This window comes from Manis pentadactyla, chromosome 7 (assembly GCF_030020395.1).
Source record: "Manis pentadactyla isolate mManPen7 chromosome 7, mManPen7.hap1, whole genome shotgun sequence".
Classification (NCBI taxonomy): domain Eukaryota; kingdom Metazoa; phylum Chordata; class Mammalia; order Pholidota; family Manidae; genus Manis; species Manis pentadactyla.
Window position 1 is genome coordinate 115,872,615 of NC_080025.1, and position 17,320 is coordinate 115,889,934.

General features: G+C 33.9%; 1 long non-coding RNA gene across 1 annotated transcript in view; it reads right to left on the reverse strand.

The window, feature by feature from the left end:
• Window positions 1-13,072, reverse strand: part of LOC118935344 (uncharacterized) — a 461,859-nt gene extending 448,787 nt beyond the window's left edge. Inside the window, exon 1 of the long non-coding RNA XR_005033782.2 lies at window positions 12,930-13,072. This is a non-coding gene — a long non-coding RNA (uncharacterized LOC118935344). The remainder of the gene's footprint in view (window positions 1-12,929) is intronic.
• Between the last annotated feature and the right edge of the window lie 4,248 nt (window positions 13,073-17,320).

The following is a 17,320-nucleotide window of genomic DNA, read 5'->3' on the forward strand; positions in this document are numbered from 1 at the left end:
TCACACTTAACAGTGAAAAGCTGAAAGCTTTTCCTCTAAGATTGGGTACAAGACAAGGATGCCCACTGTCCCCACTTTTATTTAACATAGTAGTGGAGATGCTAGCCACAGCAATCAGACAACACAGAGAAATAAAAGGCATCCAGATTTATAAAGAGGTTAGACAGTCACTGTTTGCATATGACATGATATTGTACATAAAAAACCCTAAAGAGTCCACTCTAAAATTACTAGAATAACTCAACTTAGTAAAGTTGCATGATACAAAATTAATACCAGAAATCTATGGCATTCCTATATCTAATGATGAACTAGCAGAAAGAGAAATCGGGAAAACAATTCCATTTACAATTGCATCGAAAAGAATAAAATACCTACGAATAAACCGAAGCAACGAGGTGAAAAACCTATACTCTGAAAACTACAAGACACTCATGAGAGAGAAGATACCAATAAATGGAAACACATCCCGTGTTCATGGATAGGAAGAATTAATATTGTCAAAACGGCCATCCTGCCTAAAGCAATCTACAGATTCAATGCAATCCCTATCAATATACCAACAGCATTCTTCAACGAACTGGAGAAAATAGTTCTAAAATTCAAATGGAACCACAAAAGACACCAAATAGCCAAAGGAATCCTGAGAAGGAAGAATAAAGCTGGGGAGATTATGCTCCCCGAATTCAAGCTCTGCTACAAAGCCACAGTAATCAAGACAATTTGGTACTGGCACAAGAACAGAACAATAGACCAATGGAATAAACTAGAGAGCCCAGATATAAACCCAAGTATATATGGTCAATTAATACACAATAAAGGAGCCATGAACATACAATGGGGAAATGACAGCCTCTTCAACAACTGGTGTTGGCAAAACTGGACAGCTACGTGTAAGAGAATGAAACTGGATTATTGTCTATCCTCATACACAAAAGTAAACTTGAAATGAATCAAAGACCTGAATGTAAGTCATAAAACCATAAAACTCTTAGAAGATAACATAGGCAAAACTCTCCTGAATATAAACATGAGCAACTTTTTTCTGAATGCATCTCCTTGAGCAAGGGAAATAAAAGCAAAAATGAACACATGGGACTACATCAAACTAAAAATCTTCTGTACAGCAAAGGACACCATCAGTAGAACAAAAAAGCATCCTACAGTATGGGGGAATATATTTGTAAATGACATATCCGACAAGGGGTTAACATCCAAAATATATAAAGAACACAGATGTCTCAACACCCAAAAAGCAAATAACCTGATTAAAAAATGGGTGGAGGATATGAAGAGACACTTGTCCAAAGAAGAAATGCAGATGGCAAACAGACTCATGAAAAGATGCTCCACATCACTAATTATCAAAGAAATGCAAATTTAAAAAAAAGATATCACCTGATACCAGTCAGGATGGCCAACATCCAAAAGACAAGGAAAAACAAATGCTGGTGAGGATATGGAGAAAGGGGAACCATCCTACACTATCGGTGGGAATGTAAATTAATTCAACCATTGTGGAAAGCAATAAGGAGGTTCCTCAAAACACTAAAAATAGTAATACCATTAGACCCAGAAATTCCACTCCTAGGAATATACCCAAAGAAAACAAATCACAGATTCAAAAGACATATGCACCCCTACGTTTATTGCAGCACTATTTACAATAGCCAAGATATGGAAGCAACCTAAATGTCTATCAGCAGATCAATAGATATAGAAGATGTGGTACATATACAAAATGGAATATTATTCAGACAAAAAAGAAAACAAATCCTACCATTTGCAAAACATGGATGGAGCTAGAGTGTATTATGCTCAGTGAAATAAGTCAGGCAGAGAAAGACAAGTACCAAATGATTTCCCTCATCTGTGGAGTATAATAATGAAGCAAAACTGAATAAACAAAACAGCAGCAGACTCACAGACTCCAAGAAGGGACTAGCGGTTACCAAAGGGAAGGGGGTGGGGATGGCAGGTCAGGGAGATGAGGATAAGGAAATTAAGGAGCATTATAATCAGCACTCACAATATACATAGGAAAAGCAGTACAGCACAGAGAAGACAAGTAATGACTCTATAGCATCTTACTATCTGATGAACAGTGACTGCAATGGGATGGGGGTGGTGAGGGACTTGAGAATATGGGTGAATGCAATAACCACAATGTTGCTCATGTGAAACCTTTATAAGATTTATCAATGATACCTTAATAAAAAAAAAGAACTTACATTGGACTTAATATGTATGTTTCAGGCACTGTTCTAAGCACTTTACATACATTAACTCAATTAATTCTTCTACTCCGTAAGATAGGTTAGATTACTAACCGCCAGGAGGCACAGAGGAAGAGAAGGGTTAAGTACTATGCTCTAAAACATATACTTTTTAAATTGGCTACTCACCCCAAAACTGCTTCATCTATCCTTTCGTAAGTTTTTCATTTTTTCCCTCTTGTATTCCCATAGTAGCTCTTAATTATCATTTACAACACAAAATTAATTTTGTAAATCACTGTATTTTAATTTCCCATCATTTTATATATATATATATATATATATATATATATATATATTCTTCTTAGAATTTTAGAGCAATTTTCTATGGAGTCGCAAGTCATTGTTCCACTGCAATCATATAGATTTAAGTCATTTTAATAAACCTCAATCTCTAACTTCTAAAATGGACATCACATTTATAAGAATTTATGGAAAGAATAAGACCAGTGTAGAATGCTGTAATTAGGTGTATAATAAGAGCATCACAACTTGCAGTGCATCCTACAGAGGAATAGCGGCCTACTATGATTTAACTAGGATTGGGCAAATGTGCAGCCCTCAGCGCCATTTATGAATTAATCAGGTGCACAAGCACCTCTTAGGAGCCTTCACACCGAGTAAGAAAATCTCCTAAGGGACATCATATTAAAACAGCCCTACAAAACTCATTAGTAGAAACTACATCTTCCTATTTTTAATTTAAATATATAATAGAAAAAGAAACAACCTCTTTTAATCTATCACTGGACTTGAATTAGGGTCATTGTAATGCAGAAATTACTAAAGATTTTTGTTTAGTGTCTGAATAAATGCATATTTTATATCCATGCAATCCCAGACCTAAAAGAAACACAAAACTAGCAATGTAGCTAATAATGTATCTAAAACACATATGCCTTACACACTTGCAAACAGAGGCACACATAAATGCTTTATTTCATCCTGAAGGCAACACAAAACATGGTTAAAATGATACCTTTGCTTAATTCAGGCCAATGCCAAAATCATATGACATACATATGAAATTGAACCAAAACTTAGGCAAAGTTGTGAAAGTCACTATTTTTTTTAGTCTAGCTATTACAGAAATACTTTTTAATGCTTTCAGGCAGAGCAGATAATATAAAATTTCCAACACTGACTTCAACTTGAGACAAGAATACACTTTAGTAGTTATTAGCACTCTGCAAGTGTGTTAAGTCTGACATTCATGATGTGTCCGTTATTGGATACTGGTACGTACTGATTTTCTTATAAAACTTAATAATGATAATGACCTTTCCTTCAGGAGTTGGGTTTCGACACTGAAAACATGGATAGATATATAGAATTTGATGCCAGACACAGATTGTAGTAGGCTGTTGAGTTTTTTAAGGATAAGCTGAAATGCATTTTTCACCTTGGGCTTTGAACATTGGTTGCCATCATGGCCGTCAAATGTATATATTTCAGTTCACATTGAATATAATTAGTGTTACACTCAATTTATTACCTGATTCATTGTCCTTATGCCCCATTGCATCACCCACTATAGTGATTTGCACACCAGAGAATCCTATTAAGGGAAGAGCAGCTGATGGTACACATTTTTTTTCATGTCACTTTGCTCCATTTAAAAAGCAGTGTTCAGCCAAATTTTTATGACTATACAGAGGCTAGTAACTTACAGTATGATGCCACAATCCTTAACCTTATTCACAATCCAAGATTTAAGCATTTCCAATATGATGTAATCAATGATTCAATTGTCCAATTAGTATTGTTTCATTTTTCTCCAACTTCAGAAACTCTAATAAGCACAAAACTAATCAAATCATTAAATATTTCACATAATATTAAGTGTGAGAATAGCTATTAATGGCCAGCATGTACTTTTAGTCCTGTAGTAGTAAACTGTTTTGTGATACATTAAATTCACTGAGGCCCAAAGAAAGGAAATCAATTATAAAATAATCCCATTTGTGAATGCCAAGAATAGGGAAAATTTGACAATCTATTTACATTCCCAAAACTTTCCCAGTATTATAAAGCTTAGGATTTTCTCTAAGCCTGTAATATTGGTTTATAATATATAACTAATGTTTTATCTTAACTCCAATCACTTGTACAAGTTGACTTTATAACTAGCAATAAGCAATCAAAAATAAACATTCACAAATCAATTTTTAAAGTCTTTTAAAAAGTTATGATAATTGACTCCAGCTAGATTTGAGCCTAACCCAATCTTGACTCTTGTTTGCTACCTATAATAATTCTTACAATCTTTTGAAGTCTCTTGTCTCCTAAACTAGAATATTTTGGGTCTTATTGGTGTGTTTGTGTGGGCATTTTGTACAGCATGAAAAGCTATAATTTGAATGTCCATCCCTTTCTGAGATACTAGGACCACTGGTGAAATTTACACTCAAATACACTTCTAACACTGTGTTCACTTGGTCCTAATTAGTTTGCACATCAAGAGCCTTACTCATTGATAAGCAAATAAGGAAGTTAAAAATTAGTTTTCCTTTCATGTGGTCCTAAGGGTAGAGTAGGAGGGACAGATCTTTAACTGTAGGAATACTGTCAAAACATGTCTCCAAAATGAGACATTGGGATCACCTGGAAATTAAAGAGCAAAACATGTTTTCATGTTGCCACTAAGGGCTCAACAATCTGGGGCTTTGAGGGAGCCATGGGAGTAAGTAACTGTGCTATGGAGAAGTATCCTTGGTTTTTAGTGTTTGCTGAATTAGCTGTTACCTTGAAAATGAACTATTTACAAACTCTGAAATTCAGTTACCTCAACTATAAAAGAAGGCTATAACCAAAATCAGGGATTTTTAAACCTTCATCTTCAGAAATTTGGGCATCTATGGCAGAGTTCTCTGAGAGGTACCAAAGGTAGCATGAGCAAAGACTAAAGGCCTTCTACCACATTTCAGTAACATCGATTTGTTTTCTGTTTTAAGATTCTCCATGCAATTTTCATTACATAGAAAGTGTGAGAGTGGTAATGCTATTTAAAAAATCAAAACCACTGTTTCTACGTAATCTCTTGAGTTCCATTCAGTTTTAAAATGCCATTTACAGTTTTAAACTGCCATCAATACAATGATTCCTATTTTATCTGTTTTACCCAAATGAGGTAAAACTTAAGACACAAAGAGGAAAGTTACCTGTCCAAGGTCACAGGGAAACCGTGGGACTTGAACCCAGGCTGCTGGCTCTAGAATCTTGTGTGCTTAATCCCTAACTTGTTCTGCATCTCATATATTTCAAATGTATTAGTGATAAAATAGTGGTACAAGTGAGGACAACTGATTAATATTCTTAAACAAGTCTTTAATGATTAAAAAATGGAAGAGCTTTTTATCTCTTCCCAACAGTGGCAAAATTTGACTTTTACCAGTAAAAAATAATGTTAACAAGGCCTTTGTAGAACTGTCCACTACAAGAACATGATCATCATTAGAGTTTGATGCTATCAAGGCCAGATAACATAAATGGGTAAATATATTCATACTACTTACATGAATGATTTTCAGAGAAGATATCCATTTTAAACACGGATCAGAAGCTGCTCTTAACCACCACAAACAACTCTTGGTAATTACCCGAAAATCATACGTTCCATTAGTACAAATAATAAGATTCACTGGTGATAAGTAATACATACTAATTTCCATCCCAATTTTTCAATTCAAAATTCACTATACTTGATTCTTAATGTGTTTTATAGTATATGCTTATGATTTGTAGGTGTGTCTTTTGTACACAAATACATAGAAGTAGATGAATTGATACAAAATGAGCCATCCTCTTACTAGTAAAATATGTATTAGTATTTTGTCTATTCATTTACTAATAGACTAATACAAAAAACTAAGGTTTTTTACTCATGAAATTTATGTTTACCAAGTTTTCTGAAAATGTTGAAGATTATATTTTGAAGAATATTGGTATACTGCTTGAAAATAGACCTTGAGTTTTAGCACTCTCAACTTTTGTAAATGAAAGCAGGGAAACATCTAAATCCTTTGTTTTAAATAAAACTAGAAAAAACTATAAAAAGCTTATTTTGAAAGACCCTTTTAAACTGCAAATCTCTTAGGAGATGTAATATCCTTTAGCAGATATTGCAACCTGCCGATTATTTTTTACAATAGAGATTTCCTCATTGTGATATTGATACATGTTAGGAGAATATACTTAAACAGTGTGTCCTCTATCACTTTTTTTCCACAAATTGTAACTCTTGACACATTGCAGCAAAATGTAATCTTGGAAGTTAGGATTAATGAGTTTATTACCCATTAATTTTTTTCACTTGAAACAGTTAATCCATAAAATACACTGAGTTTGATTAAGTAAGGAAAGTACTCAAACTTTCACTTAGTTTGAAATTTGGTACAGCAACTCTTGATTATTTAGGATTATCTTCATTAACAGACATAGAGATGTAGGAAGGAAGGCTGTTCAATAAGTAGAAAAAACAAAAATATTGGTTACAATGAAATGTCCACTATTGATGATTTGATTATCCAAACCATGCCTGTTTTGCTGCTATTAAGGAATAGGAAGCATTTTTTTAATGATATAATCTATACTGGTGACGATTAGCACAATAACGAATCTTAAAAGGGAGCATATTAACTTTTTAAAACTTTCTTACACTGCTATCATAAGCTGTTAAGTTTTACTTAATTACTCTGACATTTCAGAAAACCCTTTTATTTCATCAGCGCAAAGAACGTTTTTAAGTTAACATACAACACATTAAAAAAAAATAAAACCTTAACAAGAACACATACTATCAAAGTATTTGACAATAATGCTATATCTTAAAAGTCTCTACTAAAAAGATAGCTTCTCATCTCTAGATCTTTCTTCCAGGATCACTTGTTTCAATTATTTACTTATTTATTAATTATTTTATTAATTTCTACCTTTACTCTAAGAGGTTTCAAAACTCTTTACACAAAGATAAATCAAATAAAAATAATATAGTAGAAATAAGAAGAGGACACCTGGGCTAAAAACAGGAAACTGAGCATTCCAACATCAAGGATTAATACTGTTGCTGTAATACCTGCCTTAAGTTTCCTGGCAAGCAAGGTAAAAAGTACAAAGCAGCAAGGTACAAAGCTCTCAGAGAAAAGAAAAAACAGCTACAATTTGTTTCTGGAAAGCAAAGCTTTGCCTGGTGGTAAACTTTGAGGGAAATGATTCAAGTGAGGAAATGTTTTGCAAATTGAAGGTTGGCCCATAAAATAACTGCACTGAGTCCTGACCAGAAATTTTTTTAAATTGAAATACAATACAGTCAATTTTTGTTACTTGCAGTAATTACATTCTGCAGAGTCCCTAAAAACATGGAGTTAGCAAGTACTGAATCACTGCCCATAGGAAAAATACAGGATTGGTTACCTGTGAGCCTCTGGTCACATTTCCATAAACCTATCAATACGTAGCTTGTATTTTTTGTGTTTCTGTTTAAAGACATCTTATTTAATACATATTACTAATTCATTAACATTGACCTCATGGCCAACAGCACTCACTACATGCCTGAACCAAGTTTATCTAAGACACATATTTTCTCAGCAAGGCACATCACAACTTTCTTGTGCTTAAGAGCACAAGACAGTGTTTCAGCATTAGGCTGGAGGCCATTTAAAATAGCAAATTACCAACAAAAAGCAGAAAACTTTTACAAGTATTAAAGTTAAAACAAGAAGGCAGTGCATCTCATCTTGTTCTACCTCAGCTGGCATGTGCCTAACTGCTGGCTCAAATTTTTCCCTATGCTGTGCATAGACGGATCCACAAATGACTGTGAAAGTACTATGAGTATTGATTTTGAGCTTACAAGCAAATTTTTGAGTTTTGGCAAATTATTACGTACAGAATCCACAAATAATGAAGACTATTCTGGAGGATCATGAAGAGGAATAAAGGAGAAAAAAAAATTAGAGCCCATCCCAGGCAGTGAGGATAAATATTATTTTATGAAAGATTTTTCATAGATAATATATACTGATACAGATATATGCATAATAATCCATATTCACAAATACACAAAATCACAATGATAAAGTTCTTACTATCAAATATTTTTTTATTATTTATAAATCACTGTAATAGAGACTATACGGTGATGCAATGGACATTTCAGAAACAAATTCTTAAACTTAATTCATTGACTAGTTTGGTTCTTTTTTGCGGGGGGGGGAGTTACTTGTAAAGATTCATTAGGAAACATTTCAAGAATCTCAAGAAAAATTAATGAGGGCCTGTTCTGGGTAGGGACAGTGGAAAAGAAAAGAACAAGGAAGATATGAGACTCTACTGATGAAACAGAAGAGTTCTTGGTGACTGACTGAATGTGGATGGAGAAAGACTGAACGGACAGAGGTAAGTTAGAAAGGGAAATCCAAGCTACCTGAGAATTACAGTACCACTTTTGAAGAAATGAAACAAATAAAAGCCAGGTTTTTTCCTTAGTTTTTTAAAGGAAAAAATATTAAGAAGAAAGATATTAAAGAAATGAAACAGAAGGTAAAGAAAGGATAAAATTAATATCACTAAAATATTTTGATTTGTTTCACTCCTAAATGCACAAACAAAAATAAAACAATAAAAATGTAATTTAGAAATATTCTAAGTATTCTAATGGACAATATTATTACTATAACATGTCTAGTATATTGCAAAGACCAAAAAGAGATGTGAGTTACCTTACCTGTAAATTGGTATGTTAATCATATCAAGGCTCATTCCAGGGTGGTGATGGGAAATGGATTTTATCACAAAAAGAAAACAATTCATATCATGGATTTAAAAGAGGAGAATAAAAAATAAAATCTTGTGTTTCTTTTCTTAGCTCAGAAGTGAGGCACCATGAGGAATGGTGAGAAAACTACAGAAATAAAATGAGGATAACCTGGGGCAATGAAAATCCAGTTGCAGTTATAGTTCTACGGGGAAGTACCAAAGAATTGCCCAGTTGCCCGAAGTCAAATCACAGTGTTGCCTTCCTCTGAACACCCCAAGATGTTTCCCAATACTTTTAGAAAATATAAACCTTCAGTGTAAGAAATTCTACTTCAATCAATGTAATTCTTTTCTTCTTTCCTTCTTTCTTTCTTCCTCCAACGCCAATTTGCTAATAGAAAATGGACAAACTTCCTAAGAACAATGACATGCTGCCTTTCAATGCCTAAATTCCCCGTGCTCCTGTATTATCCCATAACACATTCTGAATCTGCTATAGGTTGCCACGGGTATAATTTCTCACTATTTATTATTTTCTCTTAGTTATTATGAGATTTTTTTTGTTTGGCTGGGTGTCCCTGGGATTTGGTGTCTAACTTACCTCAAAAAAACAAACATTCCCTCTGACCACCAAAATTACATCAAATAGGTATAGTTCTCCTATTAAGACTTCAATACATTTTGGAATATAAATATCAATCTTACGTAGTTTCAGTTTGTAAAGTTTTCAAAATCTGTTAAAAGTTTTGGTTTCAGTTAAATGGACCCAAACATTTTTTGTATAACAGTGGTAATATTTAATTGTGTGTTTAAGGCTAAATTATACAACTGTTATTTATTTAGAGCTAGTGAATATAAAAAGATGCTGTGGGGGTAATATTAATAAGTTTTAAATGTTTCCTCCTGGGATAAAGAATTTTATCAAATGAAGTAAACACACAAAAATTCTAGACTTCAGTGGGATTCTCCAAGTTTGTGACTTTTAGATTGATTAAAAAGACAGTAACTTTTTCAACAGTTCACAGTAATTCAAGAAAATACAGATATAAACTTACCATTTCAAAATTTGCATGAGAATTTCATGACCTACTTAATCATAATACCACTTGTTTTTAACCTCTTATCACTTTTTATTATCAATCTTCACTAAATTAAAAACAAAAGGTCTTCATATCTGTCTAAAGAAAACCTGTTGTTTCCATTCCATATTAGAAATATATTCAAGTTTCATACAGTTTGTTGAAAATGTGGTATAGCAAAGGGGAATTTAAACAAAAATAAAACATCCTCCATATGGAAATAGAGGGGAGTTTCAGTTTTCATTATTTCCTTTGCTCAGTGTTAACCTTAAACCAGTGCCCAACTCTTACCCTGCTATGACTCCAACCCCTACCCCAATCTCTGCCCCCATCTCTTAGTACCTAAGATTGGCTTTGTCTGTTCTTAACATTGAAATAGCACCTTAATATTATTAGACAGATTTATTTAATAAAAACCACATTATTTCTAAATGGAATTCACCATCTCAGAAGTTTAAATATTCTGCCAGAAATTTACCCCAGCACTGACCTTGCTTTCTTTAGTAGAGTACAAGCTTTCAATAAAACATTCTGACAGTCAACAGCAAAAAGCTGTCTATCTCACCTGAATATATAATAACAAGAATGAGTATCCTTGTATTACTCTATATGCACGTATTTATATAAGCACAGACTTTTGGGGTTGTTGGTTAGTACAAAAACACATATTCCAAATGTCCCTTACATTCAACTCCAGGTACTTATGATTTGTTTTCATCTTTGAAATGTGCTTGAAAGTCTGAATGCACTTCGGGCTTACTTCATGTATTATATCCAGTAAAACTTTAATACAAACTGACTTTTCTCCTCCACATAGCCTCTCTTCAACTGCTGTTGGTCAGCAGGAGCTCTGGATATACAGACTCATGTTAACAGTGGCCTAGAGAAGGATGTGATTTCTAACCCATTCAGTCTGCTACAGAAAAGCCCAGATTGTATTTCAAACCAAAATAAAAGTTTCTTTGGGGGTGATCCTTTTTTCTCCCCCTGTACTACTTATTAGCACAAATAATCAAAAAGAAAATGGATATTCAACTTAAGATCTGCAACCAAAATGTAAATGTTCCAACAAAGAGCATACACTTGTATTCCAAAGAAATACGGGAACGCATGGGTGGGCACTTAGAAAATCTCCTTCAAAGAAATCCTATGAAATTAAGAGATGATTTTAACATTTTTTTCACTCCAGTGAACGGATTATGTAATATCTAAATTTCTCCTATGCATATATGTTCAGTTTATGAACTTAGTCTATATTATATTTGGTGTCAAAGTAGCTCACTATGGTTTTGCATTATTGCGCACTTGCTGAAGGCCCAAGAACCTTTCAAGACCCAGCATGAACAACATTTTACTTTGAAACTTTCACTGACTTCACCAAGCACATTTAGGTATACCTGAATAATTCTCTACATTTTCAGAGCAATGTTTCCTAAACTTCAGTGTTTAACTTTGTGGTTGTGTATAGCATCCACTATATATCTTTGCCACATTGGGCACATAATATAGAACCATTTACTAAATATTTTTAAATGAACATTTCTACCCATTGACATATAAGTTCCATTTTATGCCACACCTCTACGAAACTTCCTTTACCACTCAAGCCTAAACAGCTTATTTCTTTTCAGAGTCCTTTGTTACATATCAACTCATCTGTTGTTCCTGTTATTCAGTATTGCAGTTTTCAAGGCCTTCCTATTTTCTACCAACGAGAATGAAAAATTCTGAAGGGCTGGATTCTGAGGAATCTAGCACAGCTGAGTCTAGTCCATTGCTTGTAGTAATGGTTCAGTGCACCGAGTAAAGCTTCATCTAAAATTTTCTGAGTAAATTCTGGCTATCCTGGCCTGACAGTAAATGGCTTTTAATTTTTTTAACTTAATTCTTGTGTTGAGCTAAAGTCTTTATCCTTGATTACTAGTGACCAACTAAGTATGTAAATGACGAAAACACCCCTCATCCAAGGTAGTATCTTCGCTTCAACTCACATCTACTCCAAAAAATCGTATGTCCCTATTGTGTTCATTTAATAGGTGCTTCCAATGTGAAGTTTAAGGTATGCCCTGCTTCCAGATGTCAAAAATTTAATAAACTAGCCAAAACTTAAAAACAGAGTAACAGGGAATGGGTTGTGGTTTATTTTGGAGGAATTGCTATTAGGCTGACTACAAGGCTAATCTTCAAATATGACTCTAGAGAAAAGGTCAACAGCCTGAACTCAAACAGGAATGGTTGTTAATAGATGAATGCAATGATGAAGACTCTCAGGGCTGGGTCAGCTCAGTGGCTTTTGACCACCTCAAAACACAAGCTGTGAAAACACAAGCATTCCTTCATTTTACTTATCATTTGGATCCTAAGCTCCAATTCACTTTTTTCAAAACTTATTTTGGAGCCAACAGCAATTGGTAAGTGAAAGGCTACCTGGGGCTGATTGTCATCAGCAGCAGGGCCCCACATCGAGGAGAATTATAGCTCTTGTTCACAAAAGTATGTTTATAATACATCTGAAATTGCCTGGCAGAGGGTCTTTGAGGAGACTGTGGAGCAAGGGTCAAATAGGTAAGAATATAGCTTGAAAAAGATACTTTAGTGATTTAGAAAGTTCTTTGGGGGAATATTTTCCCTGTCTATTCAATCTTTTTCCATTCTTTATCAACTCAATTTTATTTAGGTATCTGTATATAAAGTTTAAAACCTGCTTTCTAATTCTTTTTCTATCCAAATAACTTTGTGCAAGGTCTAGACTGTTCCTAGCAGCAGATCACATACTTTGCATTTCATATTCATTTAGTTCCTAAAAACAACTTACCTCAGACACCAGGCCTTCATTAGGTAACCCATAGCAAGCCACAGTCTGACCAGGCCTGAGGTGTAAGATAGTGAAGTAGGCTCAGGAAGACATGGGTTGCTGTCCCTCGATTACCAAGTGTGCGATCTAGGGAATGACACCCTCTCTGAGTCTGAATGGTAGTACTGAAAAAGAACTGGAAGAGACAGGTGTAACAAGTAATAAAATACAGATGCCACAAATTACATTTCACAACTACTTTTAAAATATTCTCACCAAAGAACTTCACAAATAGACAAATCTTGCATTTTCATAATGCAAACTTACAAATGATTCTATAGGAAAATCCTGTGGTTTTACTTAACAAAAGTGAAGATTACATATCATTCAACATATCATCACAAAGCTCATTCTATTTGAAGGGGCCAAAGTCTAGATATAACTTGTAACCCCAATGAATTCTATGCCTGAGAACAAAGGGTAATTTCTGCTCAGAATCCTCAGTGGGTATGTAAATGAATGCTGCTGAAATATTCACAAGCTGATACCAATACAAAGTGAAGTGTAATAATCTAAATGTGCCATTGCTTTCTCCTACTACTAATTACTTGCTTTAGGCTTTTTTCAACAATATTTTATCTCCTTGCCTTTCCTGTGCAGACTGAATGGACACCAAACTATGGAGAATCACTACAATTTCTTACTACAACTTTCAAGCATTGTCTTTACTTTCACTGGTTTGGTTTCTGCCCTGACTGTGACCAGTTAGCAGGATTGGCTGAAGTACATGGCCAAAGTCACAATCTGTATGGGCTAAATTACTTTTTGCTTCACAGAAATAGAAATCACTCTGACAAAACATTCACTGGTTAAAAGAAAGATCAAACTAGTGCACCTCAGAAGTTATTTTCACAGACTAATAGGTAGTGCCATTTTGTGCATATAATGACAGCTCACTGTTATTACCATCCTCTTAAACAAAACTCTCAATGTAATGCATGGACCTATGTTTTGTTGATACTTTATCGGTCCCTTGAGAAAATGTCCCCTACTTTAAGGATGGAGTCCCAAAGGAATATCTCCTGCAGAGCATGCCCTCCCATTCAGCACATAATATATCCAGCACTTTGCTACTCTAATCCTTCAGTCTCCATCAGCCACAGACTGCCACGTCTATCTACCAGCTCAATAGCTGCTGACTTGCTAAAACTTTTGAGGACACAGAATGAAGTTGACTGTCTCAAGTCTTCAATGCAATGAAGCTTGGTGGTGTTTTCACTTTGCAGGAAATAATTCTTTCCACTGTTAATGTCGCCAATCTGCCTCCATCTCTGTTTCCTCAAAAGGACTATTGATTAAACTGAAAGGCAAATCCAAAGAATATTTACAGCATTAACTCAAAGACAGGCTCTCCTTTGGACATAAAGGGCTTGTGTCTGGCAAAAGCTTGGTGGCTAGCTTTCCATTTTATCAGGACAAGTTTTGTCCTTAAGTTTCTCTTGAAAACTGGTCCCTTATAGACACACTCCTCTAACACTAATCTGACAGGCATAAACCCAGAGGTTGATTCAACTTATGCTGGAGCCACGCTTGGGGCCACTAATCATTAACTTTAAGAATAACTGAGAATAATTTTCTTGTTACTTTATTTTATAGGGCTTTCAATACTATTTTTATATGAAAATAGTCCTTTTGCAAATGACTTAAATACATAAAAATAGTAACAGTAGATACAGATATGGAGATGTATCAAAAACCAAGAATTACCACCCCACCTTATCCTTCCTTTACAACAACCCCCCTTTCAATTCATGGAAAACAACTTGAAAACTGGACTAATTCTATTCATAGAGTCACATTCTCTAAATTATGCATGAATGTCAGTGATTAGGAGAATTAAAAGAATAGATGAAATTTGGGGATGAACCTAAATGTTATTAATTTATAATTGTATTATTAATGAATAAATATAGCATAGAATAGAGATTTGCTATTATTAATAAATATTGTACCTTGAATATTCATAATGTTTGCAACTGTGCTAAGTGTGTTACATTCTTTTTCTCATTTAATCATCACAAGTAACAACTGACAGGTGCTATTATTTTCTTCATTTCATAATAGAGAAAAGTGAGTCTTAGGAAGGCTAAATAATTAACCTGAAGTCAATCAAAGAGAAAGTGGAGTAACTAGGACTTGGATACAGGTCTCTATCCAACTCCAAAGATTTCTATCTCTATATTCAATCATCATTTTCATCATTTGCTCATTTACTCCTTTATTCCATCAAAGAATGTTTACTTAGCATCTTCTAGGTGGAGAGTTTTGGAGTTGATGTTATGACATATACCAGAAATTATAAAGACAGCTCTTGTCATTAAAGAATTTGTATTATTTAGAAGGCATATGATCTTTGAAGGACTCATAGTATCTAAGAAGTATATCTGAATAATTGTATAATTATCCTGGGTTGCATAATAATTAAAGCTTTTTTCTACACTCCAAATACTAACATCTTGGAAGAGATCTGGAAGGACTGGCAGAGGTCCCACTAAAAAAAGTATCATTCAGAGCATAGGTACAAAGCAGGTATAGTGGAAGATTTAACCAGAATCAAACCATGCATGACTTGAATGGGTGAATAAGTGCTCAATATTTTTTGGAGCAGCGTCAGTTTTGTAGAAGAAAAATTCAGTATTTAACTAAAATATAGAATAATTCAAACAGACTATTAGTTTTCAGACTTAGACTATTCTCAAAAAAAGGCATTTGTGGGGACAATCTAGGATAAAGCATCGTGTTAAAGTAGGAGTCAGTTAAACTGTGGTGTCAAAAAAATCTGTGTTTGAATCCTGGTTCATCCATGTTTTAGGCAGAAATACTTAAATTCTCTGGGACTCTTCTCACATTATAAACTAGTGATGATAATAATGGTATCCACTTTATAGGACTGTTGTAAAATAATTGGCATTATATATGAAACATTCGACATGAGGGAGATATTCAGCACATGGTATTCCTTTTATCATTGCTTTAATCTTAGGCCCTTTTTCTTCAGGAATGTAAGTATATACAGTTAAGTATCCTTGACTCTCTTCCCTTCCATAGACGAATTCCTATTAAAACTACATACTTGATCAAATTAAAACAACTTTATGATAAAAATAAAATAAATTCTAGAATAACAGGTATTAGTCTCTCCTAAAAGAGTATTCAAACTCAACTCAAGACACCTGATTATCATACTCAGAAAACAGATTTTTCTCTTTTTTTCCTACTCTTTAAAACCAAGTTTACTGAGGTATAATTTAACATATAGGAAAATTTATCTTTTCTTAGTGTACAGTTTTATGAACCTTGACAAACACATATAGTCATGTAACCACCAGCAAAATAAAAATATAAACAGTTTCATCACCCCCCAAATTCATTCATGTCTATTTATGGTTGATCGCTAACCACACCTAGAGCCCCTAGCAACTCTGGTATACTTTTTGTGCCTATGGTTTTGCCCTCTCAGAAAGTCATAATGGAATCATCACACGTTATAAAGTAATCTTTCTAATTTGCCTTCTTGCACTAAGCATAATACATTGAGATTCATCCATGCAGTTGCATCTATCAGTCGTTCTTTCTTTTTTATTTTGACATTTCACTGTTTGGATGCACAGACTTTATCTATTTGAAGAACATTTTGATTTTTACAGTTTGGGTCAATTATGAATGAAGTCACTAAAAACTTTCACTTACAAGTATTTGTGGGAATACAAGTTTCCATTTGTCTTAGGTAAATATTTACAATTGGAATTGCCAGATTATATGGTCAATGCAGGTTTAACTTTATGAGAAACTGCCAAACCGTTTTCTATAATGGTCAATTTTGCATTTGCACACGCACTATATGTGAATTTCAGTTGTTTCACATTCTCAACAGCATTTTTTAAAAATGGGCATTCTAGTAAGTGCAAGGCAGTATCTCACAATGGTTCTAATTTACATTTCAGAAATGACACCTAATGTTAAATCTGACTGGTCAGCACCCCTATTTCACCTGTTAAATGTTTTTCATATCACATCTTTATTACTTCTCGCAATTTAAGGTAATGAGAAATATATTAAGATAATGTAAACCTTTGTTAGATAAACAGTATCACACTGCCGAACTCAACTATTCAATTGAACTTCAATATTTCTGTATATAGCCTTTACTATAAAATTTTGCCATTATTTCTACATTGCCATGTAGCATTCCTCTGATTTTTTTTTTCATCTGGGACTATTGTTTTCCCAACCAGATTTTAGTCTTCAAAAAGACAGTGAGTTAATGATATCTATGTTAAATTTATTTGTACTAAGAGCCTTATTCCACAAATGCTTGTGGAGTCACTGAGAGCATTAAAGTCACAACAATG